Genomic DNA, 15,814 nt, shown 5'->3' on the forward strand with positions numbered 1-15,814 from the left:
TTTATTGTAACCTCCAACCAGTAGTTAATTATACCCTCCACCATAGTATGGAGGGTATATTAAGTTTGTCATTCCGTTTGTAACACATCGAACTAATCATTTGCGACCCTATAAAGTATATATATTCTTGATCAGGATAAGACGATCTAGCCATGTCCGTCTGTCCGTCCGTCTGTTGTAATCACTCTACCGTCCGCAATAATTGAGATAGAGTGCTGAAATTTTGCACCCGAAGGTCTTTTTTCCATAGGCAGGTCAAGTTCGAAGATGGGCTATATCGGTTCACTCTTTGGTATAGCCCCCATATAACGGTACCTCCGGATTTGAGGTATTTTGACGTTATTCGCCACATTTGCAAACCGAATTAGCTATAATTTGGCACTTAGTGTTCCTAGTGATCAACAAACTTATATCCCAAAGGATATGGGCATAGGTTCATGTTTTGGTATAGTCCCCATATAACGGTACCTCCCGATTTTCGGTATTTTGAGAATTTTAGCCACAATTTTTAACCGAACTATCTGCAATTTGACATTAGAGATTCTCAGTGGTCATGAAACATCTCCACGAAACATCAACATAGGTCCATGTTTTGGTATAGCCCCCATATATCGGTACATCCCGATTTTCGGTATTTTGAGAATATTAGCTACAATTTTTGACCGAACTAGCTGTAATTTGCCATTTGAGGTTCTCAGTGGTCATGAAACATCTCCACCAAACATCGCCAACATAGGTCCATGTTTTGGTATAGCCCCATATAACGGTATCTCCCGATTTTCGGTATTTTGAGAATTTTTGCTGCAATTTTTAACCGAACTAGCTGTAATGATCTGTATTTTGAGAATTTTAGCTACAATTTTGTCTATTCAAAAATAATTGTTAATATACATAGGTCCATGTTTTGGTATATCCCCCCATGTAATTGTACCTCCCGATTTTCGGGAATTTTCAGTGGTCACAAAATTTCTTCACTAAAATTCGTCAACATGGGTCCATTTTTGAGGGTCTACATTGTTTTGATGAAACTACCCTCAATTTGACTCTTGAAGTTCCCTGCAGCTATAAAACGTTTCGCAAAAAATGTAAAGATAGGTTGACTCTTTGATATAATCCCGTAGGTGGTACCTTTCACCTAGCTGAACACATATTTTAGATTAGATTGGATAACAATGTGCAACAAAATGGAGGTGAAAGTCTGGGGCACGGAAAATTCCTCTTGGGGCAAAAAGGTCTTGGTGAGTATATTATGAACCCCGAAGGACAGATCCGCCGTTATGGCGTGATGAAATTTTTGTTAGAGACCCTGTGGGCCATCAGGAATTACCGTTATATCTTTGTTCACTTTTGCTTAAGTGCTCTACAAAAACAACAAACAAAGATATAATTCTAATTCATGATGGCTTATAGGGTCTCTTGCAAAAACTTCATCACGCCATAACGCGGAAGTTCGACTCACGGCGCATCTGTCCTTCGGGGTTTTTAATATACACACACCATGGGCTTTCATCTCCAAAAGGAATTATATCTGCCCCAAAATTTGTGTTCACAGTGTAATTTAAGCAATAGTGGGAGGCAGTAGGAGGAGTTGGGCTTTACAATACATTTGTTGTCTAACTGTATCTCCGTCAGCACTGTTGACTGATAATTTCTTACTTATTTTAATCATGTAAAATAAAATCAAAATAGAAAATATGCCGTCTATTGGAATTGTGCGAGTGTTAACAAGAAACAAGTAAAAAAGTGTCAGTCGGCTTTGCCGACAGATATATACCCTCAGCCAATGTGAAGTGAAACGTTCACCTACAGACAGATCGAATGTACACGCAGAGAAAAAAATATGATTGATCCAACAATATTCGAAGAGTAAAATATGTATTGTAAAGATATTGTTAAATTCCAAATGTAGTATTGTGATTCCAACAATTGGGTTTTGTTAAATCCAAAAATAGTTTTTGTCAACTGAACAATAGTTCTCTCTTTTCTTCGACAATTTTTTCTCTTCTCTCGATGCCGTGTTGAAAAAAAAAACAATTATGGTGAGTTTTGTTTGTATGACATGATGCCTTAAACTTTGTTTTTGTGTGTATGTATACCAACAATGAGACTCTTGTTTTTATTTTTTGTTTCTGTTTTGTTTCATTCTTCTATCTTCATTGTGCTTTGAGGTTTGATGTTATACCGGAGTTAGTTATGGTGTTTAATTATTCCTTATGTTGTGGTGGGTGCTTGTGGCTTTTTGTTTGTCTTTGTTGTCAGCCAATGCAGCAAACCATGTATTTTGTTCATCAATGATTGCCATATTATACGCGACATTTATATCCAAGTTATGTGAAAAGTGTATCTGGGTTGACAATACTTTTTGTAAACAAAATTAGATTATGATAGTTCCTACAATCGGTATTGTTAACGATTTTTACAATATTGCGCAATTTGTTGTTGTTTTTGGTTTTGTTTTCTATGTTTGGAACAAAAGATAGTATTTTTGGATTTGGATTGCAATGTTTGAACAAAACAAATACATTTTTGGAACCAAAACAGATATTTTTGTTCCAACAAAAGCGAAAAATATATTTTCTCTGCGTGTATTTAAGGACTCTTCAGAATTTTGGGGCCCTTTTTGGACATTTGAACTTGCGAATAAATGTGGATTAGGAATTAACTGCACCAAGACACAAATGTTGAACCTTTGTGGGGGCCCTTTTTGGACATTTGAAATTGCCGACAAAAATGTGGATTAGGAACTAACTGCACTAAGACACAAATGTTGAACCTTTGTGGGGGAGGTACCCTTAGGGAGGACCGATATGGGAATTTTAGAAATTAAACTAAATTTTGACAAAATATTAGAAGATCCAAAGTTTGGACCAAATTGGTTGCCCCATTCAAGTGATATCGTCCTAGCATTTTAGTGAATTTTTTTAAATATTGGGGAGAAGTACCGGAAGTTGTGGACCGGTATTGCCTCATGAAACTAAGTTTGGATATAATATGACGAAGACCACATGTTGGACCAAATCCGTTGAACAGTTCGAGAGTTATCGTTCTCTCTGACAGACACATATGGTGACATAGGAATTTTTTACATCTTTCGGGTTGTTTTCCTAAGAAATATGGACTTGCCCCTGAAAAAAACTTTTACCGTCGTAATGGAGGTAGCGAATGCTTTGGACAAAATATTACGAAGGCCAAATTTTGGGCCGAATCGGCAGATCCGTTCGATCACGGTGTTATAGGGGCTTTTTGCATCTTTCAGGCTATTTTCTCAGGAAGTATGGACTTGCCCCTGATGAAACTTGTACCGTCGTATGGGGGGCAATGAATACAAGTTCGAACATGTTCGAACTTTTGTGGGAGAGGTACCGGAAGGAGTGGACCGATATAGCCCATCTTCGAACTTAAACTAAGTTTGGGCAAAATATTACGAAAGTCAAATTTTGGACCGAATCGGTTGATCCATTCGAGAGTTATCGTGCGCTCCAGCCAGCCAAACAGACAGACAGAGACGGACGAACATTGCTCAATCGACTCCAAATTGTCTGAAACACATTTCGTCCAAATATAGGTACTTGGGGTCTAAAACCATTATTTCGATGAGGTACATTTTGCCCGTATGAAAGTGTATATACCCTCGTTAGCATAAATGCTGAGGGTATAAAAACATGGGCAATATCTGCATATTAAATTTTGTATTAATAATACAGATTTTGAACTACACAAAATTTTATTAGATTTTTGTTATACAGAAAATGCATTTGACGTAACGTTTAAAATGCCCACATACATACACCACTAAATGCCAGTTTTTTAAATTTTTCTTGTTTTTCGTTATTTTCCTTATTTGTTGGCTTTATCAATTGTGTGTGTATCTCTTGTCTCTTCACCCCCTTTTTATATTATTCGAATTTCAAAGAACATTTTTGTAACTGCTGCCAACACACCCAAAATACACAACAAAAACCCTCCCCAATTGATTTCTCATTCTACTCTTAAATCCCACCTATCAACTATCTAGCCTCTCATTGGCTGATCGAAACTTCGGTCGTTTTATTTCGTTAATATTCGTATGTCTTACGAACACAAAAGCCAATCAGCAGAATGAATCAAGTTGTCTTCTTACCAAACAACAATCTCACCACCTCAAACAGGGGTGGTGCTGTTTTTTTCTTGCTTGCTATTCGGCTATTTATCTCTCGTGTTTGATTTTGTGGCGACAACAAGTTTCTCCCTCGTTTACTCACAGAGCACATTTGAGTTATTTCTGGTCAAAAGTAAGTACAGTACGTTCGTCGAATGTTTAGTTTGGCGTTGGCTGTCCAACGTGGAAGTTGACTTGCGCTTGGCAATGTCGATTGGCTCGTTGGTTAGCGACGGCATTTTGATGTCTGTGCCGACAATGCTTCCTTCGTATGAATGGGCATGTGTGTACTTTTTTCAGTTTCTCCATTTTTAATTTTGTCATCTTCTGTCCGTCTATCTTGACGTGCGGCAGTTTTTTCTGTATTCTTTTATCGATTAAAAATGGCTTTAATGAAAAATGTTTGTGTTGTTCAAAAAAAGAATTGATTTATGGGGGGCATCTGAAACGAAGCATGTTTTCATAATATGAGCATAAATCAAAAATGCACAACACAAAACAGGCAACTGCAATGAAAATGAAGCCATATACGAAAGGTGATGTGGGTAGGTAGTTTGGCTGACTCAAAGACATGTTGTGGTTTGGGTTGACGATGGGAAAGCTACCTGCTGTGTCAAGGAAAATAATGACGTAACTCACATCTGAGAGTACTTCAATGCTTCTTATTCAAGTTTTACTCCCCGCAAATATAATTTGGCTGTAGTAAGCAAAGTTTCCTATAGCTCTACGATATTTTAGGCAAGATAATAAAAAAATGTCTGATAAAAATGCAATTCTTGAATCAAATCATGAGTGAACATCAGAACGTGACCGATGCGAAAGTGTCAGAACTTGTGTTGGCCAAAGCATTCCCTGTTTGGTACGTATCAACTTTAACCACTTAATTATGTTTTGTTTCTAAAATAAGTCAAGACTTGCAAGATCGGAAAGTGGCGACGACACCACTGGGAAGTGGCAGGCTAGTTGCAAATCAAGAACTTAACATTGGTTGGGAGTCCCTCTCTCATACTAAGCTGGGAAATAAGGAACCTTCTTATAAACCTCAAAGAACAAATAGTGCCAGGTGTGGATATAATCCCATACGAATTCTTTATTCACACCACAAATGATGGTTTCATTTCACTGTGTGAGACATACACAACATATTCAACGTTTATGATGACTTCGAAATATTTTGGTCTAATATAAAATTCCGGATTCATAAAAAGAGAAAAAAACGACCCTAGAAGTATTGCATTTATGAATTGTATAGCAAAATAAAAGATGGTACGATAAATAATAGTATTTCGGAATGGATAAAAAGAAACGAAACCCTCAACAAATACCTACCAATCTTAGGGTTCCGCAAAAGATATTCATCAACAGACAATTTTTAAAAGTAAAGGAACAGACCATGCATATATATGTATGTACATACATACAATGTATATTCCTTTACTTTACATCAAGGAAAGAAACACTTTTCGAGTAAAATGTGGTAAAACTTGAAGATTCTTGCACGTAAAGGAACAGAGCTATATTCAATTTTGTTTCAATAGTAAATGTTAATCTAACAGGAATTTTTTCGATTTGCTGTATTTGATAGAGTACGAGAGAGAAAGTCTACACAAATACAAAATTGATCGTACCTATGGTATGGAGTGAAACTAGGATGCCTATTATTCCCTACATTATTTGCGTTATATATCAATGACCTGCATGATGAACTCGATGGTGGTTGGTATATACCCTAAAATGTTCGATGCCAGGGATGAGGACGGATTTTTTACCACTTCTTTTGAAAGGCTTAAAATACTGATGAAAATATCGAATTTTTCACGACTTCCTTTGAACCAATGCAAAAGATGCCACGAAATCACGTCATCGCATATAACCCCTTCCTTCAAATTTTACTGGGTACATACAAATGGATGATAGGAACATCAGGATATTAATGTATGCAGAGGATTATTCTGGCAGATAATGCACTTGTATTACAAAAAATTATCGACAATCTGGCTGTGTATTGTGACAAATGAGGAAAGGAAGTCAGACATACATATATTTAAAACTACTTATAATCTTCATAATAAATAAAGTGTATTGAGGGATTTTTAAAAAAAATCGAGGTCAAGGTTCACATGTTTGGGGTTTGTTTAGGTTTTCACGGTTTACTTGGAAACCACAAGTCTTATCGGAATGAGATGAAAGAAAATGTTGTAGCAGGAAATTCTCTACAAGATTGACATTAATGATATTTTCGTAGGTTTAAAAATATTTTAGATACAGAAGTTCAAAAATGTAGGAATGGAATTAAAAAAAATGCACTGACTGTTTTTTAGGTTTTTATGCTTTTGCTTGGAAACTGCCCTATCCAAGAAAATATTGTAGAGCATTTTCACTGCTACAACATTTTCTTCAGTCCCATTTCGATAGAACTTGCAGTTTCCAAGCAAAATCAAGAAAACCTAAAAAACAGTCAGTGCATTTTTATACCCTCAGCATTTATGCTAACGAGGGTATATACACTTTCATACGTGCAAAATGTGTCTCATCGAAATAATGGTTTAGACCCCAAGTATGTTTGGACGAAATGTGTTTTAGACAATTTGGTGTCGATTGAGCAATGTCCGTCCGTTTGTCTGTCTGGCTGGAGCGCACGATAACTCTCGAACGGATCAACCGATTCGATCCAAAATTTGGATTTCGTAATATTTTGTCCAAACTTAGGTTAAGTTCGAAGATGGGTTATATCGGTCCACTCCTTCCGGTACCTCCCGCACAAATGTTCGGGAAATTTGTACGTACGATAACTATTGAAGGGAGTAACTGATTTGGTCCATACTTTGCAAATCGTGAAATGTCTACCAGACTTAAATGAGGTTCCAATATGGACTCAATTGGGATAAGTTCAGTTTAGGACCTGCTCTCTATTCGCTTTGATTTTTGTTTCAGCCGCTTGTATTCACTGGCCCCCATACGACGGTACAAGTTTCATCAGGGTCAAGTCCACTCTTCCTAAGAAAATAGGTGGTTGTAGCGCAAGATAACTCTCGAACGGATCTGCCGATTCGGTCAAAAATTTCGCCTTAGTAATATTTTGTCCAAACATAGTTTAAGTTCGAAGATAAGCCATATCGGTCCACTCCTTCAGGTCCCTCACCCACTAAAGTTCAGAAATGTTCGGAAAGTTTTTCCGTATGGTAACTCTTGAAGGGAGTGGCCGAATTAGTCCATACTTTACTCATCCTAATATATGTACCAGATATAGATCAGTTTCAAATATGGACTATATTTGTTCACTCCATCCGGTACCTCCCACACAAAATTTCGGATAAGTTCACTTTAAGACCTGCAATCGAATCACTTTGATTTTTGTTTAAGTAACTTGCATTCGCTGCCTCAATTACCATGGTAAAATTTTTCAGGGGCAAGTCCATACTTCTTGAGCAAACAGCCCGAAGGGTGTAAAAACCCCCTATGGCAACATATGAGGCGCTCAGTGCACACTTCGACTAACTCCACTTTTTGAAAAATTTGAGATTTTAGTGTCAAAGCCTTTGATATCGCCATATCTATTTACGATTATAATATCTTTTCTGAATAATAAAGATGAGCACCTTTAAATAACAAGTTTTTATTGACCACTGAATAATATGCAACTTTTTTCAGTGCACACTTCGATTAACTCCACATTCAAATGTAGCTCTGCTCGCAACGTGTACATTTTTACATGCAATGTCCTTTCGGCTTTTGTTGAAACCATAGATGGCCTTATTATGACGTATATAACATACATTTTTGACGTATATTACATACGTCGGAAACGTCGTAAACCTAGCCATGAAGAATGAAGAATGACGCTAACATAAAGCTAACATGAATTAATTACAAATATTGTTTTATAACTGAACTGCCAACATTAATTTTTATGTAAAACCTGTAATATATGTGTAAAAAACTAAGTTTTTCGTTAATAAAAAAATTCAAGACCTAACTTTATTACTTTTTTCAGTGCACACTTCGATTAACTCCACCATTACCACAACATTACTAACGATTGTTTGTTGACTATTGTTTTTATTTTATTTTATATACCGTTAGATGAAAGCTATACCTGCTATTATGCATTCTACATTATATATTTGAATCCATATAATCAGGGGAATTTTAAAAAACAATATACATTTCATCATTGCTTTTCTCAACTTTTTGTTTTATGGAGTTAGTCGAAGTGTGCTCTGAACGCCTCATATGTAGTGGCTGGAGATCCACTTCCATAATGGTCAATGTCGATCCATTCCTTTAAGTATCTCCTCCGCAAAACTTTTGATCTTTAATCCTAATCAACATTTTTGTCGGGTCATACATCCAAAATTTTTACGTTTTTGGGAAAAAATTGTTTCAATATACACAGGCTGAGGGTATTTCTTTGTCGGCAAAGCTGACTAATACTGATACTTGTTTAATTCCGATTTTTTTGTTATTTTGATTTTTCTCATTTATGAACATTGTAGTTTCAAAATCCGCAAAAACTTCCCAGGTGTAAGCACCTTTCACTTAAAGTTAGTTAAGGCGCACCGTGATACATATTTACTTTACTTTCTTTAACATGTAGTCAACATGTATGTCTGCAATGTTCAAATCTGCCATGATTGATGGTCCCATGGTATTTTGTTTTACCGGAGATACGGATAAGAATTCCACCTATTCCTGTTATAGATAACTATGACATACATTTTCTTTGAATTGAGTCCCCATTTTAAAAGTACCGGTTTATTCTCCACATATGGAGATCAGACAGTTTGATATCGATCGAATTTGGAATTTTACATATACATATGTACATATATCAGATAAACCATTTAAAGCAATTCACGAGGAATTCTAAGCCAAGTAAATACAGAGGAAATATTGAGGAAATGTTTCCAATTTTACGCTGAGTAGTTTAATAATCTGAAATTGTTTTGCCGGATACTTACACTGAAGACATTCAATGTGAATCTGTTAAACATTGCATCGTGTGGCACACGGAATTTAGTAGATTGGGACACATACAATTTTCAAATGTACATACATATGTATGTACCGTACCTACGAGTACTTACCGGGACGTTAATAGATTTAGTTTTTGGATACTTATGGTCAAATATTGATGTAGATTTTTATGTGTATATTTTACAGCCATATCACTGCAAAGAAAAATTTGAAATGTAATAAAAATAATTTAAAAATACCACAGAAAATATACATACCTATGCACCTCATGAAGAAAAAAAATTAATGAATAATGCCACTAGTGTGAAAAAACACTTGATGAAATAGAAAACCCTTAGAAAAACGATAAAATACATAATAATAAATAAACAACAACAAAGATCTCCGAAAAAAACATGTGGTTTGGAAACAACAACAAGAATTTTCATAAAATGAAACAAAATTTGAAAATCCATAAATAAAACAAGGTGTTACAAAATAGGTATGCACAGTGTTTAAAAAATAAATTCTAAATTCGTTGTGATTTAAAGTATCTGCATCCAAACAACTCAATTTGTAAGGCGAAGACTTCTTTAATATCGTACTTTACATATCCAAACAAATACCTACCTATTTTTCTGAAAGTTTAATGGCGTAAATGACTTCATTTTTCTTGAAAAAAACTGCCGACTGCAGATACATGTCGACCTTAGGAGCACTAATCCTATATACAAATCAGATAATTTTCCAGACGAAAATTTGTTGAATAAATAAACAAATATTTATGAAAATTCTTTATGTTGTAATAAAAAATAAACCTAGAAATTTAATAAAAAGTCATTAGATATTAGGTGGGATGCTACTATTAAAATAAACTTTTCAGATCACTAGGCATTGATTCCATCAATATACCTATTACTCTGAATATTTTTGGAATTAGTTGAAATCTCACAACAAATTTTAATAATCTCCCCGATTGCTTATTTATCCACTGTGTGTATGAATATGTTACCTAAAAAAAAAAAAACAATAACAAATACTATGAAAACGATACAACAACAAATGAAGGAGGAGTGTTTCTCATCTTATTCTTTTGCCGCATATGGCCAGTGCCTCAGTTTCGAACCTCACATTATGACATTGACATGTCTCCTCAATGAAGTCATGTCATGGCATCAACATATGCATGTATTTTCATCCAGATGTGGAGTGAACCTTAAAACTAAATGAGCTGGACGCCACACTCCATTCAAGGCAACATCTCACACATTGTCATTATAATTATCGGCTATCCTCATAATTATAAAGCAATAAATAAATAAACAAGTTGAGAAGAAAGAAAATAACGAATGGATGACGACAAGTGGCATCAAGTGCAAATATTTTGTTACTCATACGCGGGACTGTATAAAGCAGATATTTGCGATAAAGATTATGATTTGCTAAAAATAATGAAGTCCCATTGATAACAGCTAAGCTTTTTTTGTTTTTGCTATAGTCCGCACCATTTTTTCTTCATTAAACAAGCACACAACAAACAGAATAATATTAAAAAGAGTATTGCCATGTGAAATTTGGCAACGTTGTAACTGAAAAGCAATGTTTTCATTTATAAACGCTCACACATACACACAAACCTAATATCTGTTTGTGGGGTGGTGTTTCTGAATTTGAGTGTTTTGTGACCTTTTTCGTAAAGGAAATAAACGAGCGAAAGTTTTTGTTTTGTTTTGCAGCAGAGAGCTTCAAACAAAACGTTATCCAATGAATTGCTGCAATGTAGTCTCCCTTTGCACACAAACATAATTTCACATCGCGGCGAATTGAATCATCAAAGAAAGAGAGTGAGAGAGCGCTCAATGCTAAATGGAGAATATTTTCTCTGCAAATCTTGTCTCTCTCTCTCTCTCCCTCACAACAAAATTGTATGGCATTTTGCAATTGTATGGGTGTGTAAATTGAAGTGTGTGTATGTCGCGTTTTGTGCTTTGAATTTTATTTTGCGCTCATTGCGCAAATTACACCGTACAAGCTTTAGATAAAATGAAACGTGGCAACACAGCAGCTGTAGTTAGTTTTAGGTAATTCAAGTCATTGTCAGTCAAATAGCTATGGTTTGATGTTTTGTTGGCTCTGACTTAATGCACAGAAAGCATAAACAAAATGCAAAAATGACAAAATAATTGCGATAATGAACAAATAAACAATTTGCCAATCTGGTAATTCAAAAAGCAGATGAAAATATTTTGAACCTTTAGAGGAAGAAAGATGAAATAGAAAGGAAATGATTGATAATTCAACCATAAAATCATCACATACTAATTGTAGGCATGAACCTATTAATTTTCAATTAGAAGATGAAAGAAGGTACCTACATATAACTTAAATTATTTTCTTAAAGCACAGCAACATCTTTCTGAAGTAGAAAATTTTAAAATAATTTTTTATTTGCACAAATTAGTTGATCAACACAACTGCGACAATAAACCTACAGTAGAGCCGAATCGGTAATTTTTTTATATTTTACTCACAAAAGTTTGACTTTTGTACTATACAAAAATTAAAAGTGTTTGCGGCTATGTATAGTTTAAAACGAGATTTTGCTGCTAGTTTTTGTGGACCATATTACACCGGTATAATTTTATTCCAGTAAAGCCCATTCTTCTCTAGAAAAAGATACAAAAGCCCCATACAAGTGAACAGAGGATTTTATTCCGGTAGGCTGTGTTTGTTGAATTTGTCAATAGAATAATAAGTGAGCAAAGGCTATAGTCGGGACGGGGCCGACCATGTGATACCCTACACCAGTACCCCTGTGCATAAGCTTTTCATTGAAAAATTGGATGCATTACCGACTATTGTGGTATCTCCCTTGTTTGACCACCTTCGCCAACCTGCTTTACACCAATGTAAAGGTAATATTTTCTTCTTCCATTGACAGGCCTTGCCGTTAGAATACCCCTACTAGAATCCGATATATTCACAAAAAATTAAACTTTGAATTTGTCTCCACATGCGTTTTTCCCCATTCCGACCCCTAAATATTATCCAACAATCACCAAAATCAATAGGTTTCTTACCCTTCATGCCCAAAAATGTCGTGACTATCCGATCAAAATTCCAACCTGAAGCGTGATTACAAAAAATTGAAAAATTGTATAGATTACTGACTTTTGCGATATGTCGATTGTTTGCCCACTTACGCTAACTTACTTTGCACCAATATAAATGAGATCTTTTCATATTCCTTATGGAATACTGCTAACAAAAGCGGAGATATTAGCATAAGAAAAAACGTAGACTTTTCTCCGCATAAGCTTTTTGCTTATTCCGACTCCTGAATATTATCGAACCATCACCAAACTTAATAGGCTTCTTCCTCTGTGGTACCCGCATCAACTCGCAAATTCCTGACGATCCGATCAAAATTGCGACCTGTAGCGTGATTACAAAAAAAAAAAAAAAAAAAAACGAAAATGGGATGCATAACCGACTATTGCGATATCTCTGTTGTTTGACCACCTACGACAACCTACTTTACATAGGTAGTTGTAAAGGGATATTTTCTACTTTCCTTGCCAGGTTTTGCTTTTGATATACCTTTTAAAGAAAAAGATAGTGGCTTTGAAATAAATCCTTGGCCTTTTTTTCCAAATAAGTTTTTGCCCATTCCGACCCCTGAATATTATCCGACCATCATCAAAATATATAGGCTTCTTCCTCCGGGGGGGCCTCCAAATTTCGTGACGATCCGATCAAAATTGCGACCTGTAGCGTGATTACAAAGTTTAGATGGACAGACGGACGGACACTTATAGCCAGATCGACTCAGCTCGTCGAGACATTCATTTTGGTATATATAAGTATGGATCTTCGACCATTATTTCGATGCGTTACAAACTTTTTGGCAAATACCCTCCCCACATTGCACAGTGGATCCACTTGTATGGAGAAAGTGGCCAAAAATATTTAAAGTGTAAAAATCAATCCAATGCGCCGGTTACAGCTTTGTGGTGCTGCGAAGAGTGTTTTAAGAAACCACGAGCGTAACATTCTCCCCCTTTCCCCTCTGGAGGGGGTATACGGTAAGAATTGCTTTATGCTGTTAATACAAAATGACTTGAACAAAGGTCCCGATTGGTCCCGATTATCTTATGATGCAAAAATAAGCTTGGGGAAACAAAACAATCTCCAAAACAACATAAAATCCAAAAAATTTAGCGGATTGAAAAAATCTAAATTTTTGTCTGATCAAGTAAAAAAGTATCAGTCGGCTTTGCCGACAGAGATATACCCTCAGCCTGTGTATATTGAAACAATTTTTTCACAAAAAAACGCATGTATTTAGGGAGTTTTAAAAATTTTGGGCGTTTGAAGTGACAAAAAAGATCAAAAGTTTTGCGGAGGAAATACTAAAAATAATGGATCTCCAGCCACTACATATGGTACCATAGGGGTTTTTTACAACTTCAGGGATGTTTGCTCAAGAAGTATTGACTTGCCCCTGAAACAACTTTTACCATCGCAATTGAGGCAGCGAATGCAAGATGCTTCAACAAAAATCAAAGTGATTCGAAAGCAGGTCTTAAAGTGAACATGTATCCGAAATTTTGTGTGGGAGGTACCGGATGGAGTGGACAAATATAGTCCATATTTGAACCTGATCTATATCTGGTAGATATATTAGGATGTGTAAAGTATGGCCCAATTCGGTCACTCTCTTCAAGAGTTGTCGTACGCACAATTTTTTCGAACATTTTTGAACTTTTGTGGGGGAGTTACCTGAAGGAGTGGACCGATATGGCGTATCTTCAAACTTAAACTATGTTTGAACAAAATATTACTTAGGCCAAATGTTGGACCGAATCGGCAGATCCGTTCGAGAGTTATTTTGCCCTCCAACCTCCTCACACGGTGTCATAGGGGTTTTTTGCAACTTTTAGGCTATTTTCTCAGGAAGTATGGACTTGCCCCTGATGAAACTTATATCGTCGCATGGAGGGCAGTGAATACAAGTTGCTAAAGCAAAAATCAAAGCGAGAGATGGTCCTAAACTGAACTTTTCCAAATTTTTGTGTGGGAGGTACCCGACGGAGTGGACCGATTGAGTCCATATTAAAACCTGATCTAAGTCTGGTTCACGCTCCACGATGGGCAAAGTATGGACCAAATCGGTTACTCCCTTCAAGAGTTATCGTGCGCACAAATTTTCCGAACATTTTCGAACTTTTGTGGGGGAGGTACCGGAAGGAGTGGACCGATATAGCTCATCTTCGAACTTAAACTAAGTTTGGGCAAAATATTACGAAAGCCAAATTTGAACCGAATCGGTTCATCCGTTCGAGAGTTATCGTGCGCTCCAGCCAGACAGACAGACAGACGGACGGACATTGCTCAATCGACTCCAAATTGTCTGAAACACATTTCGTTCAAACATACTTGGGGTCTAAAACCATTATTTGGATGAGGCACATTTTGCCCGTATGAAAGTGTATATACCCTCGTTAGCATAAATGCTGAGGGTATAAAAAGTATCAGTCGGCTTTGCCGACAGAGATATACCCTCAGCCTGTGTATATTGAAACAATTTTTTTTCCAAAAAACGCATGTATGTAGGGAGTTTTAAGAATCTTGGGCGTTTGAACTGACAAAAATGTTGATTAGGATTTAATATCAAAAGTTTTGCGGAGGAGATACTAAAAAGAATGCATCTCCAGCCACTATATATGGTACCATAGGGGTTTTTTAGAACTTCAGGTATGTTTGCTCAAGAAGTATGAACTTGCCCCTGAAACAACTTTTACCATCGCAATTGAGGCAGCGAATGCAAGTTGCTTCAACAAAAATCAAAGTGATTCGAAGGCAGGTCTTAAAGTGAACATGTATCCGAAATTTTGAGTGGGAGGTACCGGATGGAGTGGACAAATATAGTCCATATTTGAACCTGATCTATATCTGGTAGATATATTAGGATGTGTAAAGTATGGACCAATTCGGCCACTCTCTTCAAGAGCTATCGTACGCACAATTTTTCCGAACATTTTTGAACTTTTTTGGGGGAGGTACCTGAAGGAGTGGACCGATATGGTTTATCTTCGAACTTAAACTATGTTTGGACAAAATATTACTAAGGCCAAACTTTGGACCGAATCGGCAGACCTGTTCGAGAGTTATTTTGCCCTCCAACCTCCTCACACGGTGTCATAGGGGTTTTTTGCAACTTTCAGGCTATTTTCTCAGGAAGTATGGACTTGCCCCTGATGAAACTTATACCGTCGTATGGAGGGCAGTGAATACAAATTGCTAAAGCAAAAATCAAAGCGATTCGAGAGATGTTCCTAAACCGAACTTTTCCAAAATTTTGTGTGGGAGGTACCCGACGGAGTGGACCGATTGAGTCCATATTAAAACCTGATCTAAGTCTGGTACACGCTCCACAATGGGCAAAGTATGGACCAAATCGGTTACACCCTTCAAGAGTTATCGTGCGTACAAATTTTCCGAACATTTTCGAACTTTTGTGGGGGAGGTACCGGAAGGAGTGGACCGATATAGCTCATCTTCGAACTAAAACTAAGTTTTGACAAAATATTACGAAAGCCAAAATTTGATCCGAATCGGTTCATCCCTTCGAGAGTTATCGTGCGCTCCAGCCAGCCAGACAGACAGACAGACGGACGGACATTGCTCAATCGACTCCAAATCGTCTGAAACACATTT

At 36.5% G+C, this 15,814-nt stretch overlaps 1 long non-coding RNA gene across 1 annotated transcript in view; it reads right to left on the bottom strand.

The window, feature by feature from the left end:
- Positions 1 to 9,225: 9,225 nt before the first annotated feature.
- The window catches only part of LOC141406537 (uncharacterized), a 217,637-nt gene continuing 211,048 nt past the window's right edge, over positions 9,226 to 15,814 (bottom strand). Inside the window, exons 2-3 of the long non-coding RNA XR_012413425.1 lie at positions 9,373 to 9,448; positions 9,226 to 9,309 (exon numbers count right to left, since the gene is read on the bottom strand). This is a non-coding gene — a long non-coding RNA (uncharacterized lncRNA). The remainder of the gene's footprint in view (positions 9,310 to 9,372; positions 9,449 to 15,814) is intronic.

This window comes from Musca autumnalis, unplaced genomic scaffold (genome assembly GCF_047663935.1).
Source record: "Musca autumnalis isolate F117 unplaced genomic scaffold, ASM4766393v1 scaffold_5, whole genome shotgun sequence".
Taxonomy (NCBI): Eukaryota; Metazoa; Arthropoda; class Insecta; order Diptera; family Muscidae; genus Musca; species Musca autumnalis.